Source organism: Panthera uncia, chromosome X (assembly GCF_023721935.1).
Source record: "Panthera uncia isolate 11264 chromosome X, Puncia_PCG_1.0, whole genome shotgun sequence".
NCBI classification, from domain to species: domain Eukaryota; kingdom Metazoa; phylum Chordata; class Mammalia; order Carnivora; family Felidae; genus Panthera; species Panthera uncia.
In genome coordinates this window covers 103,881,468-103,907,067 of record NC_064817.1, presented here as the reverse complement: position 1 = coordinate 103,907,067, position 25,600 = coordinate 103,881,468, and positions in this window count along the sequence as shown.

Below are 25,600 nucleotides of genomic sequence, written 5' to 3'. Positions count from 1 at the left end.
CTAATGATGTGGCTGTCTGTATGTGGGAGGTGGGGGGTGGGAGGATAGGGTTGTTCTCCAGGGATGAGCCCTGAAGCTCCAGAGAGTTTATTAACCCTGAACTTTAGACAAAAAGGATGCTTGGGGCTGGCCACTTGGCCTTATCTCATTCCAGAAGAAATGTGCTCTAGCAAGAAAGGAAGGTATTGATAAGGAAAAGGTATTTTTCCAGTTTTCTAATGAAGTCACGGGATTTCCTCTCACCTTGTTACCAATAATAAACATGTGGGGGTGGGGAGGCAGGCGAGAAATGCAAAATAATGACCTCCCAAGGAGCTGTTTTGCACTTGCTTTTAATAACGCCCCCTGAGCCTATCTCCCTGTGAAGTCCTTTATAGTTAAAATGCCTTCTTTAACTAAATCAGGTGCAACCAATTAAAACCACCAACTCTGCAGTGAGTGAGGGGCTAACTCCTTAATCCCAACAGTGTGCGAAAAAGGAAGGAAAATGACGAAAGAAGCAAGCTATTGGCTATAGGAAAAGGAACCACTTACAAATCTCATTGCAGGGAGTGAATAGGTTGCTTGCAAGTAACTGTATGGTGTGTGTGTGTCTATAAGCATGATTTATGTGTGTATCTTATGTACAGACATTTATATAGAAATATGGTGTGTGTATATGTATATATATATGCAATATGAGTGTCTGTGTAAATGGGATATTTAATACTGGGGATGTTTAGTGGAGGAATAGAGTCCAATACACCTCAATATAGCTCCTAATAACACTCTTTATCTCAGCTCAGCCCCCAATAATGAGTATCTATAAAGATTGTTTGAAATCATCCAGAAAAAGTTAAATTGTATCAGATTCAATTGGTATAAGAAGACAGAAAGCTATCTGTTTGAAACCATCACAACAACAACAAAAAAAAACGTGGTTATTTCAAGAGATGTTTCTATTATTTGGGACATACACTTGTAAAGAGCACATCTTTCCCTGCAAATTGCAAACACATAAGGTAGTTACAATATCTGCCAAACAAAACATGTCACACTAGGTTCTTCCATTGTGAGTATGACACTGTGTGCCAGCATTTTGTGTCTGTGGGATGTGTGTGTGTGTGTGTGTGTGTGTGTGCTGGCTCAAGTTGGGGTGTGTTTATGCATGGAGAAATGGGCAGGTATGAGAGGATGTACTTTTTTTCAGAGGATGTACTTTTTATTTATTTTATATTTTTAAGTTTATTTAATTGATTTGAGAGAGAAAGTACAAGCAGGCGAAGGGCAAGGGAAGGGCAGGGAGAGAGGGAGAGAGAGAGCCGTACTGTCAGAGCAGACCCTGATGGGGACTCAAACCTACAAACCATGAGATCATGACCTGAGCCGAAGTCAGACGCTTTATCGACTGAGCCACCCAGGTGCCCTGAGCGGATGTACTTTTTAAATGAATTCAATCTAGTGCACGTGGTTTCTGCTCAGCCTCTTGCCTTGACTATCACTCTTCCTAATTTCCTGTTCTGGTGCCCTAGTTTGCCTTTTTTGATGGAGATCCCATGGGTCAAATCTGACTCACTTGGAGATTGCTCAGATTACTTGACCCTGCCCACCTGTTGAGCCCAGCAATCCCATTGCTGCATCCTGTAGCCTCAACTGCATCCTCTTGCCAAAGCTGCCACCTGTTCTTTGGTCCATTCTGGCCAGAGATACTTCCTTGAAAGTGACCTAATGACCCTTCTTAGGGTCAGTTAAGCACTAGTCCTGGCAGAACCAGGGGCAGGAACAAGGTGACAAGGTTGGACTGCAGGGTTTTGTGCAGTGTGAACCAGGCTCCCTTGGGGACAATAAGGAACCTGAATGCATGAGAGGCTGCCCAATGGGGGGAACTGCCAATTCTGTGTTAGAGGGAGCATACTAGGAGCTCCCAGAGTCCTTGCCCAAGGAGAAAACCAAGTGGAGAAGTGAAATGAGAGCCAAGTGTCATGGGGGTCATTGGTGCTGGGTCATCAGTGAGAGGAAGGAAGAAGAGAGAAGAGTAAAAACAAAATATGGAGTGTGCTGGAATATGATCAAAGAGAACCAAGGGAGTACCAATGCTGTCCCTAGGAACACACCAGAGAGCCATTTATTAACAGACTACTATATGCCAAGCACTTGCCAGGTACCGGGCATATCCCAGTAAACAGGACATAACAGGACATATCACTGCATATTTGAAGAGAGAAGAAGCAAGTTATTTTCCATATTTGTGTGTGAGAAGTTCCACAGTAGATGTAAGAGAAGGCTTCCTAGAAAAAAATGGCATGAGGCAGGGGAATAGTTGGGAGGGGAAATGAATATTTAAAGGCCAATCACTTGGCTTCAAGATAAAGTCCAAATTCCTTGGCTTGGAATTGACGCCCTTCATGAACTGGCTCCAGCTTCTCAGATCTCAGTTGTTGCCACCATGGTCCCACAGTCTACATCCAGCCACATTGGATTACTAGCAATAGTTTGGACATGTACACTCTTTCACTTCCAAACCCCTGCAGGTGATGATCACTTTACAAGGAATCGCCTCCACAGGCCCACCCATGCAATCCTACTTACTTATCTTGATTCGGCTCAGGCAACACCTCCACTGGAAGGATTCCCTTAACCTGACCGAGGCTTCTCTCTCAGACTGGTTTGGGTGTCTGTATTAGCTTGTTAGGGCTGCCATAACAAAGTACCACAAACTGAGTGGTCTAAAAAACAAAACTTCACTTGGCACAAGAACAGACACTCCGATCAATGGAATAGAATAGAGAACCCAGAAATGGACCCACAAACATATGGGCAACTAATCTTTGACACAGCAGGAAAGAATATCCAATGGAATAAAGACAGCCTCTTCAGCAAGTGGTGCTGGGAAAACTGGACAGTGACATGCAGAAGAATGAACCTGGACCACTTTCTTACACCATACACAAAAATAAACTCAAAGTGGATGAAAGACCTCAATGTAAGACAGGAAGCCATCAAAATCCTCCAGGAGAAAGCAGGCAAAAACCTCTTTGATCTTGGCCGCAGCAATTTCTTACTCAACACGTCTCCGGAGGCAAGGGAAACAAAAGCAAAAATGAACTACTGGGACCTCATCAAAATAAAAAGCTTCTGCACAACGAAGGAAACAATCAGCAAAACTAAAAGGCAACCGACAGAATGGGAGAAGATATTTGCAAATGACATATCAGATAAAGGGTTAGTATTCAAAATCTACAAAGAACTTATCAAACTCAACACCCACAAAACAAATAATCCAATGAAGAAATGGGCAAAAGACATGAATAGACACTTCTTAAAGAAGACATATAGATGGCCAACCGATGCATAAAAAAATGCTCAACATCACTCATCATCAGGGAAATACAAATCAAAACTACAATGAGATACCACCTGACACCTGTCAGAATGGCTAACATTAACAACTCAGACAACAATAGATGTTGGTGAGGATGCAGAGAAAGAGGATCTCTTTTGCATTGTTGGTGGGAATGCAAGCTGGTGCAGCCACTCTGGAAAACAGTATGGAGGTTTCTCCAAAAACTAAAAATAGAACTACCCTACAACCCAGCAATTGCACTACTAGGCAATTATGTAAGGGATACAGGTGTGCTGTTTCGAAGGGACACATGCACCCCCATGTTTATAGAAGCACTATCAACAATAGCCAAAGTATGGAAAGAGCCCAAATGTCCATCGATGGATGAATGGATAAAGAAGTTGTGGTATATATATATACAATGGAGTATTAGTCAGCAATCAAAAAGAATGAAACCTTGCCATTTGCAACTACGTGGATGGAACTGGAGGGTATTATGCTAAGTGAAATTGGTCAGAGAAAGACAAAAATCATATAACTTCACTTATATGAGGACTTTAAGAGACAAAACAGATGAACATAAGGGAAGGGAAACAAAAATAATATAAAAACAGGGAGGGGAACAAAACAGAAGAGACTCATAAATATGGAGAACAAACTGAGGGTTACTGGAGGGGTTGTGGGAGAGGGGATGGGCTGAATTGGTAAGGGGCATTAAGGAATCTACTCCTGAAATCATTGCTTCACTATATACTAATTTGGATGTAAATTTTAAAAAATAAAAAATAAAGTTAAATTACAAATAAAAAAAATTCACTTCCTCACAGTTCTGGAGACCAGAAGTCTGAGATCAAGTCAGCACTGATTTCTCCCAAGGGCAGTGAGGAAGAATCTGTCCTGCATCTTTCTCCTAGCTTCTGGTCATTTTCTGGCAATCTTTGGTGTTTCTTGGCTTGCAGGCATAGCATTCCAATCTCTGCCTCCATCTTCACATGGCAATGCCCCTGTGTGTGTCTTTGCTTCTAAATTTCCAGCTTTTATAAGGACACCAGTCATATTAAATTGGGGCCCACCTTACTGACCTCATTTTAACTTGATTACCTATGTAAAGACCCTACCCAAGTAAGGTCACGTTCTAAGGTACTGGGTGTTAGGACTCCAAAATATCTTTCTTTGGGTGACAAAATTCAACCCATAACAATGACTGTCCCCAGGACTGACATAGGACCCTGTAATTATCACAGCATTACCAACCTGGTTATAATTGGCTGTTTACTTGTCTGTCTCTTTCACTAAACTATGAGCCCCATGAAGGCAGGGACTAGGCTTTACTCATTGTCATAACCCCAGTATTTGAAACAAAATCAAGCACATGGTAGGTATTCAGTACATGTTTGTTACTGTGTCACTCCTTTGATCAGAGGCCAATCCCTTCACATGTGCTCTGGACCTCAGACCTTCCAGCCCTTGCAGGTCCATAAAACACTATATCCCCCTGGTCCCCCGCATCTTCAATTTCTCCCTTTCTGATAAATTCTTCTTCCTAATGGTATTCGGACATTTTCTATTATTTCACATTGTGAAAACATCTTCCCTTAAGCAATCTGTTCCAGCTCTCACCAAATCTAATTCTTTTCAGAGCCAGGGTTCTCCAAAGAACGTTCTACACATTGTGTCATCTTCATTTAAAAGAAATGTTTTCCTACTTATTGAGAGAGAGAGAGAGAGAGAGAGAGAGAGAGAGAATCCCAAGCAGGCTCCATGCTGTCAGCGCAGAGCCTGACATGAGGCTCAATCCCACAAACCGTGTGATCCTGACTTGAGCTAAATCAACAGCTGGATCTTTAACTGACTGAACCATTTAGGTGCCCCCACTTTTTATTCATTGCTTTATCTCACTCCAGAGAGGCTTCTTCACCCATCACTGTACCAAAAATTCTGTTCGTGAGGTCATCAATGTCCTCCATGTTATCAGATACAATGGACTCTTCTCTGTCTTCAGCTTGCTCCTTCTCTCTGTGGCCTTTAGTAGAGTTTAGCAGCCTTTACTCCCTAAACCATTCTCTTCTCAAAAAAATATTTTATCTTCCCTGTACTGGCAAGTATAGATTTCCTCCTACTTCTCTCTCCCTCCTCAGTCTTATTTGCTGATTATTCTTCCTCTACATGACCTCTAAATAGTGGAATTCCCAGAGATCCAGTCTGGGTTCTCTCTCCTTCTGAACAGTTTCTGTACATGATTTCACCCATTTCTAGACTTTTTTATTTTAGAGAGGGAGGAGGGACAGAAGGAGAGAGAGAGAATCTTAAGCAGCCTCCACACTCAGCATGGACCCCAATGTGGGCCTCAATCCCATGCCTCTGGGATCATGACTTGAGCTGAAATCAAGAGTTGGACGCTTAACCAACTGAGCTACCCAGGCACCCCATTCTCAGGCTTTTAAATTCCATCTACATGCTGATGGCTTGTAAATTCAGATTTCTAGCTCAGATATCTCTTCTGAGTTTCAACCAGTATATTTAGCGACCTATTTAACATCTGCTGCTATATCGGAATACTCTTATACAAAACTGACTTCATCATTGCTCTTCTTCCCCAAACCTTTTCTGTTCCAGAACTCTCCCATCTCCCATCTCCCATATGTGCACAAGCACATATTCAATTCACAAACCAGTAATCTGAAAGTTATTATTGATGCCTTCCTCTATAATCCATTACCAAATCCTATAATTTCTACCTCTGAATACATAGAGCTCAATTTATTTCTCCCCATCTCTGCCACTACTCTACTAGCCTACGCTACCATCATCTCTCACTGGTAACATTGAAATAGTACCGTGACTGGCTTCTCAATGTCTATTAGCCCCCAGTCCTATTGAAAGACTGTACATATCAGCCAGAGTGATTTTAAAATATAAAATTGATCATGTCACTCTCCTAAAAACCATTTGAAGAGTTCTAATCCTACTTACAGTGAAATCCAGTGAGACCTTGTATTATCTGTTTCCTGCCTACCTCCCCAGCCCTATCTGCCATGCTCTTCCACTTGACCAGCACACTGTAACCATACTAACCTTTTCTCTGATCCCAAACATTTCAAGGTCTTTACCACTGCAGGATCCTGCTGTGGCTAATCTCTCTGTTGAAACCCTTCCCTCCCCTACCCCACCTTATGGCCTACACTTGCCTGGTCTTTCTGGTCTCTAGTCAAATGCCATATAGAAAAGTCTTTTCTTATACTTCCAACCCAATCCAAATGAGTTACCCTTGTTATATGCCTTCCCAGCAAATTGATTTTCCTTCACAGCATATATTATGGCATCAAATTATGGAGAGATCATCAGTATAGAGGTGGTACTTGAAGCTAAGGAAATAATAATAATCTACTAGGGAAGGAAGATATTAACCATTAAGCTCATCACTTAGCAAGTATTCATTGGGTGTCTCCTATGCCAAACATTCTTTTAGGCACTGAGGGTGCAGTGGCAAACCACCAGATATGATTACTGCTTAAACATGGGTCTGCAATGAATCCATCGGGACACAGGAGAGAATCACTTCACTAAATGTGTTGGATGGGAGAAAATAATCAGGTAAGTCTTTCCAGTGAGGATGATGATGGATGAAAGTATTAAAAGATGAAGGGGAATTAACCAGGTGAAAAACAAATATGGGCAGGATCTATCTTCCAGGCAAAGGACATGAGTAAGGATGCAGAGGTGTGATATGACAAACCTAGATGGAGCCTGGTGGGAGATGAGACTGGTGAAGGAGGCAGAAGCAGGGCCATGGAAGACCTTGAATTCCATGCTGAGGAGGAGCTCAGATTTTATCCTCTGAAGATAGGTCTGCTGTGTGCAGTGCTGAGTGTACAGCTAGAAATGGCTTTCTGTCTCTGTCCTTGACAGATTTATAATCTCAGTAGAAAGATAGGGCATATACATAAAACATAAAGAGTCATGCATGCTACTTGTCAAATGAAGGGAAATAAACAATTTCTCAGAGGAAGAAATGACATGAACAGGACAGTCAGGGAGAATTCCAAGAGAAAGTAGAATTTGAGTGGGGTCTTAAAGGAAAAACATGGGGCAAATTTAGGTAAGCAAGGGACATTCTGAGCATTTGTGTTTGTTCAATATGCCTACTAAATGCTTTGTTAGGTCTTTACATTAAATCATTTTTATTAATTATGTAATTACTCTTAAAATTAAAGTAAATAAGAATATTGGGATCTTACATGCAGAGATTCTCTTTATAGGCAGTGCTTTCAAGAACTACATCATCTATAATGTAAAAAACATAAATTCTGAACCATTTGAACACCAAGGCCACCAAAACTGTAATTTGTTTGAGGTCAGAAGCTGTATCTACATTGTTCACTATTCTATTTCTAGCACCTAGCACAATGCCTGGATAATATTAGACTCTCAATAAATTTTTTTCAATAAATATTTTTGATTCAATAAGCAAATACATGTATTCTCTCCTTTAATACAGCAGAATCTTTTTGCTTTCCCTCTTTCTTAAAGTGTACCTTGAATATAACAGTTGGTAATGCTAGGTCACTGGTAACAGATACAAAAATAAGAACGAAAAGCACAAGTGAGGCCAGTAAGGCAAACTCAGGTACACAGCAGAAGGAGGGTCTAGGAGGAGAGCAGAAAGAAAGAAATGACCGTAGGTAGCTGTAAGTGCTAGAGAAAATTCAACTTAGAAAAGAGTGCCTTGAGGCAATCTACATGTCTCACAAATTGTGTTTAATGTACAACTAGTCGCCTACTGGGTTTCCATATATTTTATTAGATAACACCTTTATTTTTTTAAACTTATAGGGATAGCACATTTATCACTCCTCCTCCAACCCCAGAATCCCCCAGTCTCATTTATAAAACATGCACACACATACACACACACACACACACACACAACTGAACACAACTCATGAACACCTGCCAATACCTACTTTCAGGATTGAGCTTCTGGAGGAATTTTATTCAGAAACTATTTATTTTATATCCCAGATTAGTTTCCCTCCTAGGAAGTGCCCCTACCCTCTCACAGTATAAATGTGCTCAAGGAAAGCTAGATAATTTCAAGGACACCAAGACAAATCTAACTCTTCCCCTAAATGAGCTAAATAGATGATCTGGGTATTAACCAATATTTTGGCTTATAAATATTATAATCTATCCTATCCTTTCCTAATCTGGCTGAGAGATCCCTGAGGATTAGGACAGTGCCTTGACCTTCAGACTGTCATCATTTTTGTTGATTGAATGAAACTTATCATTATAGGATCAAATCCTCAGCTTCCTCAGGGCCTCCTTGACATCTTTGTTTTTGACGCTGTAGATAAGGGGGTTACACATAGGAGTAACAACAGTATAGAGCAAGAAGAAGGCTTTGTTGAGAACTGGCACCTGGCCGGCCAAGGGCACAGCATAGACCAGGATCAAGGTCCCATAGAACAAGGTCACAACCACTAGATGAGAAGAACAAGTGGAGAAGACCTTCTTCCTACCAGTCATGGGAGGTATATGCAAGACCATGGAAAGAATCTTCCAGTAAGAGACTAGGGTTAGTCCAAAGGGGCCAGAGTAGCCAACACTGTTAGTCCAGGTTGACCAGATGGGGATCTGAGCAGGAGAGCTTCTGCAGAGGTTTCAGTCACAGAAGAAATGGTTAATCTCATTGCCACCACAGAAGGTCAAACTGGGTACCATAGCAGCCTGGAATGCAGCTGCCACTGTGAAGCCACTAACCCATGAACCAATTACTAGCCCTACACATATCGTTCCATGCATTAATGTTGGATAGTGCAAGGGCTGGCAGATGGCCAGGTAGCAGTCATATGACGTCGCTGCCAGAAGACAACATTCAGTGCTGCCCAGAGCCCCAGAGAAGCAGAGCTGCATAACACAACCTGCCATGGAGATCACTCTGTTATTTCTTAACAAGTCCACCAGAATCATGGGCACAATGTTGGATGTATAACAGACCTCTAGGCATGAGAGGTTCACCAGAAAGAAGTACATTGGTGTCTGGAGTTCCCGCTGAGTGCTCACCAGGACCACGAGGAGAAGATTCCCAGAAATGGTGGCTAGGTAGACAATGCCAAACACCAGGAAGAACAAGGGACCCAGTTGCTTGAGGTCTACAGTAGTAGGAGAAACCCTAATAGGATGAACTCAGTCACAATCATGGTGATATTTCCTGGCCCCACAGAAGTCAGAATTTCCTGGGGAAGTGTCAGTTTCTCCATAGTGTTATAGCAGATCCATCAGTCTCTAAGATTTCCTATATAGCCCAATTCTATCAGTGGCCAGAGCTCTGCACCAATGAGGACATTTCTTGGGGTTGGTCCTCATGGTAGCCAGTTAAAATTGCCCTCAGAAAAGCTATTTTATAGAAATCAGTTGAACCTGTCATTTGGTCAGGGGTGGAATAGGATGAGGAGATGAAGTGATAGAAGGAATGGCTCAGTGAAAATCTATCCCCATCCCTAGGAGGACAGTCCAGAATACAACTGTTCTGGTAGCAGGTCAAGACTCCCAAATTCACATTCAAAGGAGGAGTGTAGAGCCCATGGATGGCATCCTTTGTGCCATCTTGGACAGAAGAAATTCCCACAGAAATCCTTACTGAATGTTGACAAGTCAAAGAAATGACAGGCCACATAGCAAATCATATTTATGACTTTCTTTATCAGAACATGAAATAGGAGCTAAAATGCCAGGACAGGAGCAGAGAATCATTCCATTGATGATACTGGGCGATCCATGCTTATTTGGTAGTGACATCCATGAAACAGCAGCATGGTAGTTTCTGGAGAGAGTAGATTCCAGTAAAAACAGGTGTACATCCTAAAACAGAATAAAGATTTCTTATTTTTAAATCTTGCCACACAGAAGACTGGAGTTTAGGCTACTAGAAAGAAAGCCCAGCAGCTGACATCTGAAAACTCTGGTTAGACTCAGATGCACACATCTGAATGCACACACACATCCATCTGGAGCTACACAGTCAGGTAGAGACAGTCATACATGCTATCACCTTTGCTATCACTTTTAAAATTTGGTTTTCACAGAGTAGTCTTCTGGAGGTGAAATATTTGCTCCATGGAACTTTGCCTGCAATTCAGATATACTGGCATTAGGGAAGTAGTAGTGGCCATGGGTTAGATCATAAGGCCCAAATAGCCAGGCTTTCCATATACAACATGGGCAACAGGAGATAAATTAGCACGTTTTCTTATTCAATTGTCTTGCTGGTCTGTTCTGTGAGGCACTATAGTATAATGATTGAACACGGGAACACCAGTGCCACACTGCCCAGGACCAACTTCCAGTCTCTGCTTTTACTGGTTGTGTGACCTTGGGCAAGTTACTTAGGTTCTCTGGGCCTAAGTTTCTCATCTGAAAAATGAGAATAATAGTAACTTCTCACAGTGTTGTTTTGAAGAGTAAATACATGTAAAGCAATTAAAACAGTGCCTGACACATAGTAAGCACTAAATAAACATTAACATTTTTCTTTACAAAATAAAATTGTGAAAACAGCCCCACAGGAGCATCAAGTAACATTAGTAATCACTATTCTTAAATAAGATAAAGCAATATAAATGCATGGGAGGAAACTGTACAGCTCTCATTACTTCTCAACTGTTACCTATCACCACTTAATTTCACCACTTAACTTAAAGATAATTGAAGATAGCACTCATATCTATTTATAGAGTTATGTAAGGATTAGATGAGATTATGAATATAAATTGCCTGCCACATAGAAAATGGTCAATAAATCATGTCTAATAATAGTACTAACAACGATTTGCCTGAAGTCGTCAAGCATGAGCTGAGATTCACAGTTTTGTGTGCTTCCAACATTCATGATCTTTCCACCATGTAAACCAACTCACCGCCTACTGTTAATTACACATGCGTACGTGTTTACTTTTGTCTCTATGTGAAAGGTATCTGGAATTCTGTCTAAAAGGATTAAAGGCAAACACTCCACCATAATCTAATACCCTTAAACCAGACTTCTTCCAACACATCTATTTTGCACCAGGTACCCACCATGCATAAGCCATGGGTACTCATACTTTCTTGGTTCCTTTGGTTCCAGTTCCTGCCAAGCTTCCTGTAAGGAGAAACTCGGGGCTTTTACTGGGAATTTTCGGCACAGCTTCCTACCTGTTTGTCAAGAGCTACAATCCAGACTCATTCTTCTTGGTTTCCCCAATATTGCAACCATCTTTAACCATTTCTTTTAAAAATTTTTAATGTTTTCTTATTGATTTTTGAAGGAGAGAGAGAGAGACAGAGATTGAGTGGTGGAGGAGCAGAGAGAGAGAGGGAGACACAGAATTCAAAGCAGGCTCCAGGCTCTAAGCTGTCAGCACAGAGCCTGATGCGGGGCTCGAACTCACGAACTGTGAGATCATGACCAGAGCCGAAATCAGATGCTCAACTGACTGAGCCACCCAGGAGCCCCTAATCATTTCTTTTAAAAACGAATCTTTACCCCAACTCTGTCACTGCCTTCCATTCTTTATTGATTTACTTTTTATTTATAGCACCTATCACCTCGAACATAGAATGTATTTTGCTTAACTCCTTCCTAATGGTCTCTCTCCTTTAATGTAGGCTTGGCAAGAGTATCAATTTCCTTTTTTATTCACCACTGAATCCCCAACACCTAAAACATTGCCTGATGCAGAGTAGACACAATAAATATTTGTTGAATAAATTCATAAGGCAGTATGATATAGTAAATAGTGTTTCGCCTTTGGAGCTAAACAGAGCCACATTCAGCTCTTAGCTCTACCACTTATCAGTATGTCACCTTGAGCCACTCACTTAACCTCTATGTGCTTCCATTTCCTCCGTTAAGGAAGAATTGTGGCAAAGCCTGCTAAGAGATCTCAAATATCCATTCCCTCCTTCTAGAGCAGGGGTTGACAAACTTTTTCTTAAAAGCCCGTTTTTAGGCTTTGCAGGCCATCTGGTCTTCACCACAACAATTGACAAATACCATTGTTGTGAGAAAACAGCATAGATAATACATAAATGAATGGGAGTGACCTTGTTGCAATAAAACTTTATTTACCAAGCAAAAAGCCGTTGGGCCTCAAGCTCTAGTTTTCTAACCGCTGTAGCTGGCTGCTCAGCTAAAGCCCACATTTTCTTTGCAGCTTGGTCAAGCCAACCGGGTGTGAATTGAATGATGTGTATAACTTTTAGATTGTGCCCTTACAAAAAAGTGCATTTCCTCACCTTTTCCTTTTTACTCTTGCTGTGGGCTGGAATACAGACCTGATAGGAGAATTAGCAGCTGCCATCTGGGACCACGAGATGGAATCTGAGTATTGAAGGGAACAGAGCAACAGCACAGAAGCAGCCTGGATCCTCAACATGGTATCCTAAACAGTCTACCTGGTCTTTTCATGGAGATACATACATTTCTACATTGTCTAAGTCACTGAAGTTTTTTAGTCTTTTGTTACAACAGTATAACCTGTACCCTAAGAGATGATTATAACTATCTCGTAGGATATTATGATTATTCCACAAGAGAATCCATATGAAGTACTTAGCACAATGGCTGGCAAATCATAAATGGCATCTGTCATGATTTCTGTTGTTAGTAACTTCATTCCTCATCTCCATTCTTCCCCTTATCTGGCATCTTTAAATATCTTCTCCTAACCTAATTTTGCTTCCTTCAAGACCCAATGCTGGGTTCAGCCTTTGATATGGATTCAACAACTCCCTATCTCCATGGGCTTAACTCCCCACTCATTCAGGAAGGGAATTTATTTTTTTATGTTGTGAGTGTGTTTTATTTTATAAAACTACATGAAAATATCCATTTTTGTGTAGTACAGTTTTATTTTCTCTTGAATACATATAATCAAGAAGTGTAAATACTTTTTTAAAATATAATTTATTGTCAAGTTAGCTAACATACAGTATATTCAGTGTGCTCTTGGCTTTGGGGGTAGATTCCTGTGATTCATTGCTTACATACAACCCAGTGCTTATCCCAAGTGCCCTCCTCAATGCCCATCACCCATTTTCCCCTCTCCCCTGCCCCCCATCAACCCTCAGTTTGTTCTCTGTATTTAAGAGTCTCTTATGGTTTGCCTCCCTCTCTATTTGAAACTATTTTTCCCCTTCCCTTCCCTTCCCCCATGGTCTTCTGTGAAGTTTCTCAAATCCCAGATATGAGTGAAAACATATGATACCTGTCTTTCTCTGACAGACTTATTTCATTTAGTATAATACCCTCCAGTTCCAATCACATTGTTGCAAATGGCAGGATTTCATTCTTTTTCATTGCCAAGTAGTATTCCATTGTATATATAAACTGCATCTTCTTTATCCATTCATCAGTTGATGGACATTTGGGCTCTTTCCGTAATTTACCTATTGTTGAAAGCACTGCTATAAACATTGGTGTACATGTGCCCCTGTGAATCAGCACCCCTGTACCTTGTTGGTGGGAATGCAAACTAGAGCAGCTGCTCTGGAAAACAGTGTGGAGGTTCCTCAAAAAATTAAAAATAGAATTACCCTATGACCCAGGAAGGGAATTTCAATGCAAACAACCAGATTTTTCCCTTTTCCTTAATAAAGCACAAATAACCTTGTTCACATTCCTAATGAGCTAGAGAAACAAACTTCAAACTGGGGTATGCATAGCATGAGACCAGTGGTGCTCAATTAGGGGTGATTTTGCAACCCCCCCAACATTTGGCAATATCTGCAGACATTTCTGGTTGCCACAACTGGATAGGGGGGCTACCGCTGGCACCCAGTGGGCAGAGGCCAGGGATATAGCTAAATATCCTATAATGCACAGAACAGCCCCGTACAACAAAGAAGAAATGTTAATGGCGCCGCTGATGAGGAACCCTGCCCTAGAAGCACAGGATGACTTCCTAGGGAGGTATGCAGACAGGCAGAGTTGTAAGAGAATTTAATTTCTAACTTACATAGGGACTGTTCTCTAAGATTGCTGTGCTGTGAATGTACCTGAGGTTGAAGAGTCATTCTGGTTCCCCTTTCTCACCTCTACTTTCACAATTACCCTTCTCCTAATTTACAAGAGGAAGGTCTACCTATTAGGCATCTTGAATCTCACCTTGACTGTAGGCACTTGTTTCTCTAAGGTCCCAGAGTACAGCAGAGCAGAGTTGATAAGATTTTGAAGTTGGAGCATAGTCCCTGGTTCTAATTAATTCTCTGTCACTTAGTCACTGTGGGATGTTTATTTATTTACTTACTTAATTTGCTTATTTATTTTAACACTTGGGAGGCTTGTGGTCACTGGGACATTTTTAGTTTAAAATTTCATTTTATATGCATCTTTTTGTAGAGATGTATGATACAATCATCAAGAGAAGATTTTCAGGTATAAAAATATGTATGACATTAAGATAAAATTCAGTGGGGAAAGTGAACAGAAATGTGGGTTCAAAAAGAAAAGGTAATGGTGTTAAATGCCTGCCTGTTAGAAAAGTTGTCCATTTGTATTTTAATGGGTGACAGCGGCTATAAAAACACTACAGTATTTAGAAGCCATTGAAGAAGTTAAAAAACTGAGGCAAGGGTTTAATTTTTTTTTTTTTGGTAATTTTAACCTGTCAATATTTACAAAGTTAGTTTTTATCTAGTTGAAACTGTGATGAAAAATTTCTAGATGTCAGTTTGAAAATGTTCAAGGGACCAGAGTACATTGCAAAGTTTAAGGAGCTAGGTTACTGCTGAATCACCTCTGTGTTCTTTCTTGCTTGATGAAAAAACAGAAAGAGGAAAAAAAAACCGGTCACACAGAGATGTCATTAAAATGCAGCAGCAAGTCCTACTGCACAAGACTGGTTTTCTCCGGTCTCCACTCACCCTGCCAGCTAGCTTCGAAGTGTTTTTCCCCCCTGCTCAAGAAGTTCTTCATGCTCCCCCAGTCTTCCTTTCAATCCAATACCTAGTTTTCCCTTTTTATCAAATAATGACTCTCTTAGTCACCGCCGCAGGTTTCCTGGACCCTTAAAGCCCACCTATGACTCAACATGCTTTTAACAAGTGGGCCTCTAGATACAATCCACAATTATCAGGCAGAACTTTGGAAAAACGTATTAAAAGAAAAGAAGAAGTTTTAAAACAGTGCTATAGGGTAGTCCACACACACACACACACACACACACACTCACACATACACACTCTCACACATACAGGCTGTACTCACAGAGAAATTCTCTTCCCTATGCCAAGAAAACTACTGGGAAAATGGACAAGTTGATCAAATGAATTAACTCAGCTGTTTGTTTTTATACAGGAAATGGCAAAACCTGGCTCTTTTTTTTTTATTGCAACCTTTATTGCTTCAGGCCAATTGTGAAACTGGTGTGCGTTCACAGGCTCAGGAAAGTAATTTCATATGCACACATAAACATGCATCTGTGCACACAAAAGACAGTGTGATTGTAGCTATAATGAGCAAGGAAGGGTGTACTTTATGCTATTCACCAGCCCAGACCTACATTTTCACACTAAAATCAGAGAACACAGCCTTAAAATAGAAATGGCAATAAGCAAAATAGTTCACTTTCATCCAGATTGGTTTGCACAGTGTAGTTCTACACTGGACTCTGACCTGGTAGATGTCTCTTGCCTCAATGGAAGTCAGAGCTGCCATTTGATTCTTCCCTTCTTCACACTCAGAAAGAAGCCAAGGAAGAGAATCCTTCCTTAAGCACTCCCTCAAGACTAATCAACAGGTATTGATTTGGTTTCCAGCTTATCCCACGTTAGCTATGTGACCTTGAGTAATAGTCTTAACCTTTCTGAGCCTCAGTTTCTTCATGTGTAAAATAGGGATAATGCTATGTACCCTGACTGATATATACAATTAGTAATGAGGATTAAATGAGACACACCATTTAAAAAATTATTTTAAATACTATGTGGAAAATGCCTTACAATGACAATTATTTATATAATAGTTATTGTTATTATTGGTTCCCAAGACCACATATTACACAATTCATAAGCACTATTAGAAATAAACCAAAATCAAAATCCCTTTAAATTCCATCCATTTGTTCCAGGTCTGCTTACTGATTCTATACAACATAGCCCTTTTTTTCTATTTGTAATAGATATCATTTTAATCTGTATTATCTTCAGATAATTGAAGAGACATACTGTGGTCCCATTCTACACCCACACCTAGATTTTCTCTTTTCTGGGTTTAAAGAAAACTAATTAATTCAAAAGCTCTTAAAGAAGAGGAAAAGTACAGTATCAGTGCACTCACTTCTGTTCTCAACATTATTGTTTACTTGACTGATGGATACTATCCCCTTTAGAGGTTGTTAACACATGGAAATGTTTGTTGAATCTGGAAAAGTGAAAGATGTTTCAGTTTGCTCTTTTATTCCCAATACTAGTCAGCGCTTAATACCCTTTTGATGTACTCATGAATAAGTGGATGAAAATCTGTCATAGGTTTTATTTTTCCTCAGCACAACAGCCTGAAGCTCCCAAGTCCTGCCCCATGGCCCAGCATGATGAGCCCCAGGATCCCTAGCCTTGATTCCAGCCCACATTCACAGAACACCTGGCTTTGCTCCTCTTTTCTTTCAAGGGGGGTATTTCACAAATTTTTGGGAGACCAATGGTACCCTGGGACCATCTGGGGCAATGTCAGTAATTGATGCCAAGATAAATCATTGTTTTCTTGGGAGAAAGGGAGAGGGTTTGATGGGAATTGAGCAGCCTGGTCCTAAGTTCTCTTTTAGACAAAGCAAGTGAATCGACTATCTTATTTGTTTACTAGGTGTTAATGCTGCAGTCTCAACCCCAGAGTAAAGGACTAAAAGAAAAATGAGCCCTTCAAAGACAAAGGAAGACACTTTTTATGGGGCTGACTAGAATGAAGAGTTTCATGTGTTTATTTTGGTTTTGTTTTTTTGTTTGGTTTGGTGTTTTGTTCTCCCTTGTTAGTCTGTTTTTGTTTGCTTAGTTTGTTTTAATTATACACCTTGCCTCCTCTATTATTTGGGTGAGCATAGCACGCAGGAGATGCCATGCGCGAGTTACATTATGAGGCTATGTCACAGGCAAGAAGTCAGTACCTCTGGGCCCACCCTAGTCCTGTTTTTCTGCCACTTCAACCTGATCAGCTCCAGTCAAAAAATCATCCTTTTGTCTAAGATCTTAAATCCTACAAGCTGAAGGAAAGGGAGAAAACTCACATATAATAAATTGTATATAACACAGAGCTCAAAACACAACTGAGGAGCTATCTTTTTCCAAACATCATATCAAGTACCTCCTAGAACATTATAAATTGTCAACTACATGAGAAGAAGAAGAGTGTCTGTCTTGATTATGCTGTACTCCAATGCTTAACATAGTGCCTAGGTTATTTAGTATGCACACAGTAAATATTTCAGGTAGGAAGAATATAAAAGAAGGAAGGAAGGAAGATTCTGATAAATATATCTAAAGAAAAAATAGTGTTGAAATAAGGTATTCTAGAACTCTAAGGCCCTGGAGGTAGAAGGGACCATAAGAGACCACTGGTGTCCAGCCCTCTGAATTCACACAAAAGACATTATGAACCACTCATCATTCCATTTTTGAGAATTCATTGCACAAAACTCTCCACGGCTCTCTTTGCCCTCCCATTCTTATTGCTGTAAAGTCACGCTCACACACTGGTCTGTAACTTATTGAAAATTTCCAGATTACACATCCAGGTTCACTATTCCCATCTGAGCTATCAATGTGCTACTTAGGAAATTTACCTGCATTAATATAGTCTCCAGAGCAGCCATACAACTGGTCAATTTTCAAAATGAAAAGAATTCAATCAACCTAGTTCTATTCCCTTCTCCCTACTTGCTCAAATATGCATGGCACCTAGATAAATCTCTCTATATAACAGACACTGGTTTATTTAGAGACAAGGAAAGGTTCTTGTAAAATTCTGATTAGTTGAGACAAACTGAGAAAGTTTAATATACTCTGCTATTAGGGGAAAAAGAAAAATTAAAATAGAAGCCACCACAATTAAAATTACAAGGATTTTGAGGGACTCTCTTGCATTCAAACTACACTCAGCCCAGTTTCCTATTTCAAATTACACTCAGCCCAGTTTCCTCTATCTTCTATAGCTTTGTTACCATTTGGATAATGGTACAAAAGAGTATGAGTGACCTTTGTATGGACTTTAAAATTCTCCATGCATCAATATTCAATGATGATCCAAGATTTTCCATGGTAATTCAAGCAATTTGGAGACAGGCCCCTTGGAAAGATTTTTAAAATGGGGTTTAAAATCAAGAAAGTTCTCATCCCATCCTTCAGAGATCTGGAATACTTTATGAAACAGAGTACCCAATTCTTTAACAACTCTGCAATCGTTTTGTCATCTCGTTATTATTGTAGTGGTAAGGGTGGTGGTGGTAGTGGCTATAGCAGTGGCAGCTGTTAACATTTATCGAGCCCTCACTACATGGTGAATCCTGTGCTAAAGCTTTTAGATGGATTAATTTAATCATAAATTATCTTATTTAATCCTCAAAACAACCTTATCAGGTAAGCATTAATATTTATATTTACTTTGCAGATGATGAGACTAAGGAAAAGAGATGTTAAGTAACTTGTCCATGGTTACTAACAAGGCGATTAAGAGTAAATTAAGATGGCCAGGTCACATTTTATTTTGGCATGAAGCTTTCTGCCCCAAACACAAATATATCCCACTCTTTGGCTCTCTCTATATCATATGCTGACACACAAATTAGTGGAGATTAGATGGTTTGTTGGGAAACCAGGTAAGAGACCAGGCTAAAGTCAGAGGAACTCAACTCCAATAACGTTCTATAAACGTACACCAAATACTTTCTCCTCATGATGAGTAAAGAACAGCATTTTTAGATGCTAAGTAAAGCAAGACATTGATATGTTAAACTATAATTTATATGAAAATGCTTTTCTAATGATTGTTACATTTTGAAATATCAAATTAATCTATTCATAACTCACTATAATAAGGAAGAATTAGGCAAGCACTTTATATCTATCAACTCTGTGATCTTTTGTCATCTTATTAAAATCAACATAATTGTGATTATAGGCCAGGTGTCCAGGCTGCCTTCTAAATTGATAATAATATAAGATTAGCAACTCACTCCTTAAAATATTCACATAGTTCATGCAAAATCACGATTGTTGGCAGGATAATAATTGGTTTAATTAAGGCACAGAAGAGGAAGGAAACAAACGTTTATTGACCACCTGCATCATATTGTGCTAGGTGCCTCCACATACATTATCTCATTATGATGATATACATACCTCACATGGCTATTCTGAGGATTAAATAAGCCCACATACTGGGAGGGGAGGCAGAGAAAGGGACCTAGTGTTATAGATCATGTAACATGTTCCAGGTCCTGTCACATACGTTATTTCCTCTAATCTTCACAGCAGCCCTGCACACCTGGCCTTGCTATCCAGATTTGATGCATAAGAATACTAAGGCTCAGACCAATTTTTAATTACTAAGATCACACAGCTAGTAGATGGTCGAGAGCACAGACCCTGAGTTGACTGAATTATACATCCATGTTCTTGCCACTTAAAAGATAGCAAAGCCTCCTTCACAGCACTTCATCATAGGGAGGGAAGGGGGAGAGATACCAATACTCACTCATTTATGTTTTCATTCATTCAACAAATATGCCATGAGCACATACTCTGTGCCAGGAACTGAGCTAAATTCCTTTCATAAATCATCTCTGTAAATCTTTACAACACACCTAGGAAATAGGTACCAGGATTATCCTAATTCTAGAGATGAGAAAAATGAGGCTTGAGGAAGTTAAATTGACTTACTCAGGATTATAGATAGAACTAAAACATGGCAGAATCTGGATACAAAATTAAGTTGCTTGTCTTCAAAGTCTGTACTCTTTCCAGTGTATCATACTACTTCACGAAGGCAAATCATGCCCCCCTGTATACAAAGCAAAATATCTTTACTAATTTTGGACATCATTAGGAAGCCCAGATTGCTGGTCTCCTGCACTAGGGCTCTATTACCTGGACTGACCTCTGGAACCCAGAAGACAGGGAGACAGAGACAAAGAAAGATTAAAACAGAGAGAGAAAAAGAGAGATGGAGGAAGAAGGGCCCAATCATGCTGGTCACTCTGGAGGTAGAAAAAAGAAACCATTAAGGCTAGCTGTCCTATCTGCTTTGTGCAGCATCATTTCTGAACCATTTGCCTATTCTCATACTAAAGATATATTGAGTTGTCCTAAACCCAAGATTGTTCTATGCACACTGTGGGTACCAGACCAGAATGTGATGCAATCCACACAAAACCACCTCCACCACTAGAGGTAGAACTCTATAGTCCCTCCTGGTAAATAAATAACAACACAGGATAGTCTCCTATAGAATGAATGGACTTGATGGATCTCACAGGAAGGCTATTTTCAAGTCATGAAGTTGTCTCCAAATTGTTTTCTGTCATACCTCTCAGCAACTTTAACCCTACTAATATGTGGACCAATGACCATAACTCTGGGTATGCAAGCCCCAACCTACCTTCTTCCTTTCCCTAGGGTCAGTGGTCATTCTCATCTCTAGTTGTAGCTACTCCCATATCCTCCAGTGCTGTAACGTTTCTCATCCTGCCAGCCAAGGATATGATTTTCTGCCCTAGGGGATGGTTGGCCCAGAATGAAAGTTTGATGTTAATGAGGCCTAGATGGAGGGTTCAAGCTCTGTGGGACCAGTTATAATCCTATTTAGGGCAATTTGTGCTATGCCTGAAACCTCTGAGCAGCCACACCCCAACAGGCCCTGGATTACAATGACAAACTGGGCCAGAAAGGAGGAGGCTTCCCAGCAAATTCTTCAAACTGCACATGCTAATGGAGCAGGTCCACAGGGGAAACAACTGCAGACTTCAAAGCCAGAGGTGGTGTAGTGCAACAGGATACATGTGGCCTTTGGAGCTGAAAACCTGGGTGACTTGGGGCAGTCACTTAATCCCTCTTTCTGTTTCTTCATCTTCTTAAATGGCAGTGAGCAGGGTAGACAGGGACTGAAACATGAGCCAAGACATCACATTTATTAAGAGCATACTTTATGCCAGGCACTGTACCCACTACTTCATATACACATTCACTTCACCTATCCCAAATTTCTTCAAGTTATGAGTTATTATTGAAATAATAATGAACAATATAAGAGAGTGCCTGGCTCTTAGCACACTTAATAAATGTCAGCTCCCTTCCTTTTAAAATCTGTAGGGAAATGACAAGGATTCCACTTCTCAGAGAATACTGAATAGTGTTCTCCCTAGTGGTTTTGAAGTTTTCAGTTTTCAGTTTGAAGAGGATTTGAAGTAATCATTTTCAGAAGCAATCACAGAATGACAGAGTGGAAGGGACCTTAGAGATTGCTACTATCCTACTCCTCAATGGGTAGAATAGAAAGATACTTGTTATTGGTTCTGCCACAAAGACTATAACAGAACCGTTCTGTTCTAACAGAAGGCATTCTCTCTCCCTAGTGTGTGTGCCTCTTGTGGCTCAGAAAAAGCAACTCCTGACCCTGCATTAGCAGAAGTAAAGGGCAGCTTCAGACTCAGGGTGGCTGCAGGTTAGAGATACTCCTTGGGCTACAAACGCTGCTGCTCTCTAGGAGTTTCAGGAAATGGCTTTGGGGCATGAGAGGGAAGAAGTAGGTGAGAGGCTAGAAGCTACAGTCCACAGGATTCACCATAATTTCATAACCAAATTGGAAACAAAGGCAGAAAAAAAGCAGAGCCATGACCACTGAACAGCCCCATCTTTAGAGATTAGGAAAATGCACAGGGTTCCTCTTTCCCTCTGGGATCTTGAAATCCACTGCTCTCTCCCATAGGCTGGTTCCCAATTCCCACCACAAGTCATTCCCAACCATTGTCACCCAAATACCCCTATTCAAAGGAACATGGTGTCAAGAAAGAATTATGCTTCTGTAGCTGAAGCTATGCATAACAAGTACTCCAGAAATATTTGCTGAATGAAAAAAGTCAATAAATCAATGCCTGCCTAGAGTGATCCTTTGGCTGTCTCTCTGGAACACAGGAGTAGGGCTGAGTTTCAAAATCAGCCCATAGGCATTGTTCGTTAGTTTTGTTTCTCACTTCCTAGCCTAGAGCTGGAGAATGGACTTTCTCTGGAGGAGGCAAAGCCTTTCTCCAAAAGTAAAAATGTCTAGTCCCTGCACCTCACCCCAAAAATTTCCAAAAGAATGGTAAGAAGACCTCCAGCCTGGCAAACAAAAAAACTGAGGCCAGAACTACAACTCCTCAATAATCTAAGGAGAGTAGAGATGGGAGAACAAAGCCTCTTGTTCTGGTGACATCTCATCTACCACTCACTCAAAAGAAAAGTGTGGAATGGTCCCAACCATCCTTCATATAGAACCCTATCTCTTGTATGGAAATGGCCTGAGTGGGAGTGGGAGGAGTCAGAGAGTCACATGGGTTGTGGGGGTGCAGATTTGAAAGAGGCATGGATCAAAGGAATTATCTTGAAGTATTAGAGCAAATTCCAGTCTAGTCTATAACTTTCTCAAAATGATCAAGCACCCGTATTGCTTGCAAGCTTACCTTATATATATAAAAAAAGAGCCCATAGATTACCAAAGCCTTAAAAGAATCTTGGAACCCTGATATGTACATACACACGTTCATGAATTTCAATGTTCACAGGATACTCATGCAGATTCAAACATATACAAAGTGTAAAAAAAAAAAAAAACCCAACCAGGGTGACACATATCACAAAGATACAAATTCATAAACATGTGCATATAAAAACATGCAAATGACACCACACACATGCACATGCACGCACGTGCACACACACACAGTTTCAGACTCAGACTAGTCATGGTTCCCGGGCTAGGTGGAAGAATTGAATGCTCTCCAACAGAGTAGGGTGCTGCTACTTACTCCCAACCCTTTCTCTATCTGTCCCAACACTTAAGGTTTTCCCTAACTTCCTCAACTAAAACAAAATTGCAAAAACAACCAGTACAATTTATCAATTATCCTTGGCAGCTGGTGTTTGAGAACTTCTAGAGTGTTTACTTGAAGAACACCTCTCTCTGGAATAAAATAAAATCCAGGGCTGGAAATAGAAAAATACCCCCACAAACTAGATTTTTTTCCCCTTCATTATATTATTAAATGGCAAACCATCCTTACACCATACCTCATTGTCCACAGGATGTCTTGACCAAATCCAAATTTTTCTAAAGCATGTTTCACTTTTGAATATACACTTTCCAAAACCTTGCCCCAAGCCTTACCCCTATTGAGGCAACTTCACATCCACCTACACTGAAGCAGTACAAGACCTGACACAGATATTAAGGAAAGAGCAGAAAATTAAGATCCTAAATCATATATCTGTGATCATTGTCCCAAGTCTAATTCTTGACAAGAATTGAGTTGGTAACAATTTGACTCATTATGGCTTTGCCAAGAGTTGGGTGGTGGGTAGGGAAGTTGCTTCACCATCTGCATCACTATAATTGCAAACCCCACAGCTTTTTGTGGAGCTCTTTACAGTTTACAACATGCTGCTGTTCCTTTGTTCCCGTTGTTTCTGTCCTTCCTTTTTTGTCCTTGAGACAGGTCTCTGAAGTTGTTCAAGCAAATTTAATGGCTGTCTCCATTTTACTGAATGAAGAAAATGATGTCCAAGAAGGTATGGTGACATGCGCAAGATCCACAAAACTAGTGTCAGAGCTAGGTCTTGAACCTAGATTTTTAGGACTCTGCTACCAATGCTTTTAAAACTATACCACTACATTCCTTGCTGCCTACCCATGCCACTCCTTCCCAGTGCATACATACATACACACAGACACACACACGGTAAGGCCCTATTCTGGTTTCACTCTTTCCAGGCAACATTCCAGGGCAAAAGAATCATTTAAAAACATAATGACTGAGAAGTTTTCAAAAATAATGCAAAACTATAAAGCACATCACAGAAACTCAAAGAAAAAAATGTGGATAAATATAAATGCACACACTTCAAGTACATCAGAGTCAAACTTGTGAAAACCAGCTACAAATATTGATGGTATAAAGATGCAGGACATACAGAGGAACAAAAATTAGAAACACAGTAGACTTGTCGTCAGAAACTATACAAGCCAGAAAATAATTGGGTGACATCTTTTAGTATTGAAAGAAAAATCTATCACCCCAGAAATCTATATCTATTAAAATATTTTTCAAAAATGAGGGCAAAATACAAACTTCCTCAGACAAACAAAAGCTGTGAGAAGTTACTTCTATGTAATATGGGCTACAAGAAATGTTAAAGGAAGTTATATAGGCAGAAAAAGTATGATGCCAGATGGATGCTTGTATCTATAACAAGCAATGAAGAGTGCCAGGAATGATTAAAATAAAAGCAAATATAAAAGGCATTTGAATACTTCATTTTCATTAAAAGAAAACAAGCACTTTCAAGAAAACTTTAGTATCAGTATATTTTGGAGTTTATAACATATGTATAAAATGTATGGCAACAATTGCACAACAGATATTAGGGAAGAATTGAAACCATATTGGTGTAAATTTCTTATACTATATGTGAGTTGTATAATATTTGAAATTGGACTCTGCTTAAGTAAAGATATATATTGTAAGCCATAGCGAAGCCAATAAACATAATTCTGAAAAGAGGCATAAAGAAGGCAGTAGAGGAGATAAAATGATATCACAAATATTACTCGACTTATTCAAAACAAAACAAGAAAAGAAGAAAAATAAACAAAGAATAGATGGGATGAACAAAAAACAACTAGCAAGATATAGTTTTAATGTAACCATGTCAATAGTTCCATTAAATGTAAATGGTCTTAATACCCACAGAAAAGTTAGATATTGTCAGATTGCCTGTAAAAGACCCAAATATATGCTTTTTACAAGAATCTTACTATAACTATAAAAGCATTGATGTATGAAAAACAAAATGAAGGAAAATAAGATATACCATGAAAGCTTTAACAAAAACAAAGCTACAATGGCTATATGAATTAATATCAGATCAAAAACAGTTCAGAACAAGTAATATTATGACCAGATGATAAAAAGGGACATTATGTAATGATAAGGAATTAAATTAATTAAGAAGACATCATAGTCCTAAATGAGTGTACCTATAAACAAAATTTCA